The following is a 4,818-nucleotide window of genomic DNA, read 5'->3' as shown; positions in this document are numbered from 1 at the left end:
ATACCAAAGACTGTGCTCTTTGATCTTCATCAGTAAATGTTTTAAGTCCTCTTCACTTTCAGCAAGCAAGGTTGTATCATCTGCATATTGCAGGTTGTTAGTGAGTCTTCCTCCAATCCTGATGCCACATTTTTATTCATATAAGCCAGCTTCTTGGATTATTTGCTCAGCATACCAGTTGAATAAGTATGGTGAAAGAATGCAACCCTGTCACACCTCAGTATATAGATTGAATAAATATGATGAAAGGATACAACTCTGATGCACACCTTCCCTAATTTTAAACCATGCAGTATCCCCTTGTTCTGTTTGAAGGACTGCTTTGGTCTATGTACAGTTTCCACATGAGCACAATTAAATTTTCTGGAATTCTCATGCTTTGCAATGTTATCCATAATTTGTAATGATTTGCACAGTAGAATATGTTTGCAAAGTCAATAAAACACATGTATTCTATGCTTTCAGCCAAGATCCACGTGATAGCCCTCATTCCAAATCCTTTTCTGAATCTGGCTTGAAATCTAGCAGTTCCCTGTCAGTGTGCCTGGCTTTTGGCCCAGAAGCCAGCAATTTAATACTTAATATTGATTGCTAAGTATAATCTCTACAAATCAGAAAGTGCCTTGAATATAAGTAAAAGGGAGACATGTAAGGGCAAGGGTATTCTGGAAAGTTTTATGGAAGAGTAGAACTTGAACATGAAATGCTGGTTGTTGTCATTTGTTGTTAAGTGCCATTGAGTTAGTTCCAACCCACAGTGACCCTACATAGGGTTTCCAAGGAGCGACTGTTGATCTTGAACTGCTTACCTTGCAGTTTAAACTAACTTTGCAGTCCAGCTCATTAACTCACAGCGTCACACCAAGACTCCAAAATTCTGGTTAAACAGAGGAGATGACATAATGGCTAAGGTAAGGACTGTCGTTGCAGCCAGTATCATCATGGGCTGTTGAGAGTGAAGAAATCTATTTGACAGGAAAAGATTCATATGATTGGGGCCAGATAGTATGGGTTCTGAGGTTGAGTAGTTTAGAGTTAGCTTTCCTAAAGTGAGTGGTAGGATCTAAGTGGTGTTAGGAAGCTTGATCAAGGGAAGCAGTGCTAGGTAAATCTGTGGCAGGACTAGAAACTATAGGTTGCAAGATGGGTTGGGAGGTCATATATGAACAGGTAAGATACGAACAGACATTCCTAAACCAAATCAAAGACTTCTTAAAGGAATTAATCATGCTTTGCTTTTGTTTTGTTTGTTGGCTTTTCCTACAAATCTAGCCCATAATGTATAATATAATAAAATAGCCTCTTTTATTGATGTTGTTATTGTTAAGTGCCAACTCATAGTGACCCTATGAGTATACAGTTTCCAAAGAGATGCTGGTGAATTTGAACTGCTGATCTTGCAATTCAAATTGACGTTGCAGTCCAATGTATTATCCTACAGTGCCATACCAGGACCCAAATAACCCCTTGCAGGGCCGCTTAATTATGAAACCACCTAAAGATTTGTGCTGCCCTTTGCCACTGATAGCTAACTGTCATTGGCCCCTGACCAAGAGTGTCTCATGAATAAAACAAGTTAGAGAAACACGGAAATTCAAGCAAAGGTCATACTATGGTGAGGTGATAAATGTTGTGACTGATATCAAGGCCAAATCACCAGCAATCCTTATTGAATTACCTGGTAAAATAACTGGAGGCTGTGAACAAAACGCACAGTCTAAACACAATGCAAATGCAAATTATTAGCTTCCTGGAGACCTGATCAAATAAAACTGAGGTTTAATTAAACTGTGGCCAAATTAATTGAAAGTTACTATAGTATGTGATAGATAATTATCAACTAGACAGCATTTATTTTGTTGCAGCATACTGTTACCTTATCTCTTTCTTCTTTTCTGAAAATACAAAAGTCCTTTCAGTTACCATCTTAGTCAAGAAATAATTTTATAGAATGTATTAAACATTTAATTAAAGCACAATCCTGGAAGTCTGACTTATAATTTTTTCTCTATATTTTAAGTTCTTGAGGTAAATTTTACTGTGGCACATCTATATTTTCACGAGCTTTTTATAAAATGTGGTAATAATAGCAACTAACAATGTTAACAATAATAATGAGAGCTGTCATTTCTGTCATCTCAGGATCATTTTGTACTGAGATTTTACAACTGAATCATAACTGTCTGTGTTAAAGGATTGTTCCTAGGTTTTATTTATCTTGTTCAGCAAATAGAGAGGATTTAAATTCAATTGGTTTCTTGACTGGTCTGTCTCTCAGTTTGATTAATCAATGGGATCTAGGGGCCCAATTCACATTTTCACTTTAGTCGATAGAAACATTGAGTGTGGTTGTGGCTGTTTAGGAGGAAATAAAGTGGGGCCAATGACTTAAAGATCATTTCTTTGTATTGCATTCCTTGACTTTATTTTCCCCAACAGTCTTTGTGGTAGTTGATTCTCTTGGTTATGGAAGCCTACAAACAGCAACAAGGTAGGCAGCAATTTCTCTCCAGTAGACAATTTCCATTAATTTTATTATGTCTCATCAACAGTTGATATATACCCAAAGATGATTTGATCTAAGTGAAGGTAAGTGGAGACTTTTTTCACATCATATCTAACACTTTCCCAAAGCACTTTGTAACCAACATTTAATAAAAATTTAATAAAAGTCTAAAGCTGGAAGAAAATGTGAGGGCTACGCTGTTCACTCCAAACTCTTCTCCCCTATCTACCACTAGGTTGGTACTATTACTATTCTTCAAGGTGTCCAGCAAGAAGATTCTGAAATGGCTTCTAGGAAGTCCATTTCAATTTTAATGCCCCTTATGGCCAAGTGAGAAGTAATTTGATTCATATGTAATGTGGTTTCTCTTCCTTTGTGCTGAAGCCCTTAATGATTCAGTGTCTTCCCTCAGCAGGGATGAAGGTATTCTGTCAAAAAGCCATGATGAGAGGCAGGGCTTTATGGTGGCTAGGGTGGAGGTGCAGTGAGGTTCTCCATGAGCAATACCACAGAATACCAGGCAAAGCAGATTCAGGGCAGAGCTCCCAATTTTGGAACCACATAATAGGGATATTTAAAAAGTTTGAAGGCTTATAGCTAGAGGAACTTGTAGCAAAAGTAAGAAATTGCATACTTTTTGGCAGCCCAGAGCCAACAACTTGGGTGAGACCAAATGGCAAGACCAAGTTGGGGAGCAGACATATCATGGAAAAATACTGCAGGAACCTTGGAGAAAAGGTGGACAATACACTTTGTCGGTTTTGCTTTGTTCTGATTTTCCTTTTTTTTGGTATCTGTTCATTGGCCCCCCACTGTTTGTGCACCAGGTACCCCCTGGTGACTACAGGGGGTACCTGAGTGAGTGGACACTCCCCACCCTCACCACTGGTGGGTTTTTCTGCCATGCATGTACACAGATACTCTTAGCCCAAGAGCTGGTACTGAACTGTTTTGTTCTGTTTTTAATATGGAAAAAACCATAACAAGGGGTGTGGAGAGGAAAAAGGAGTTTAAAAACAAAACAGGATGAAAATTAAATTAAATCCTGAGGTACAACATAACAACCAACAATGGCATCTTGAAATCTCTCAGGCAGCTTTGAAGGCAGAAGCTGAAAGAGGACATTAAAGTCATACTTATATTAGGCTACAGATTTATTTTTTTCCCCTTCTTTTCTCCCTCCTCTCTCTCTCCTCTCTCTAATCTGCGATTATAGACTACAGTATAGAGTCTAGTTTTGTTGTTGTTGTTGTTTTCTTGTTTTTTGCTGTTGCTGTTTTGCTGTTTTTTTCCCCCCCCCCCCCATTCTACCTCTAGGGGACTCTTTCTCTCCCTATATTACCCAAGAAGAAACAGCAACTGCTGTCATTTAGTCAAACTACAACCACACTCTATAAAACACCAAAATCCAGGCAAGAACCAATACCAACTGCCATATACCACAGAAACAGACAATACCTGTGAAAGTTACTCTGAGTTAAGCAATAAGAAGAGTGAAAAGGGAGGCCCATATCCTAATCACATTTACCTGGAAGCAATCAGAAAGCATAAAAAATACCAAAACACATACTCAATTAAGTATTAAGGCCACAGATAAACACTAAACATCTCCAAGAAGCAATAACAGATGACCATATCAGCACATGTCCAGAAACAAGATAAAATGTCTGAGACAAATGACCTAGAGGTAGACCTGGAATCCATTCTGGAAGGAGGGCCGGCCTTGGAAATGCCTGAAAAGGAATTCAGAAAATGATTATAAAATGTTTCAAAACACTTTACAATGGAGTTGCAGAAGACAGGAAAGCACTACAGGAACAATCAAATAAGACAGATACAGCATTAGAAACAATTCAAAACCTACAGAAAGAGGTTCAAACGATCAATAATAGAATATCAGAAGTAGACAATACACTGAATGGGCAAAGGAGTAGAATAGAAGAGATGGAAGACAGAACCAGTGATCTGGAAGACAAATCTCTCAATGCCACTAAGAGAGAAGAGAAAACAGAAAAAAAGATTTAAAAATCTAAAGAAAGTCTAAGATTCATGTTGGACAACATGAAGAGGAATAACTTTAGAATTACCGGCATTCTAGAACAAGAAGAATCATACAAGTCCACAGAAGAAATAGTTGAAGTACTGCTTGAAGATAATTTCTCTAACATCCTGAAAAGTGAAAAGATAAACATTCAAGAAGCTCAAGGAATCCCAGGAAGGATAGACTCCAAAAGAAAATCATTGAGACATATCATAATCAAGCTCTCCAAAATCAAAGATAAGGAGACACTCCTGAAAGCAGCTAGGGAAAA

This window comes from Chrysochloris asiatica, unplaced genomic scaffold (assembly GCF_000296735.1).
Source record: "Chrysochloris asiatica unplaced genomic scaffold, ChrAsi1.0 scaffold00146, whole genome shotgun sequence".
Lineage (NCBI taxonomy): Eukaryota > Metazoa > Chordata > Mammalia > Afrosoricida > Chrysochloridae > Chrysochloris > Chrysochloris asiatica.
This window is presented reverse-complemented; position numbering follows the sequence as displayed.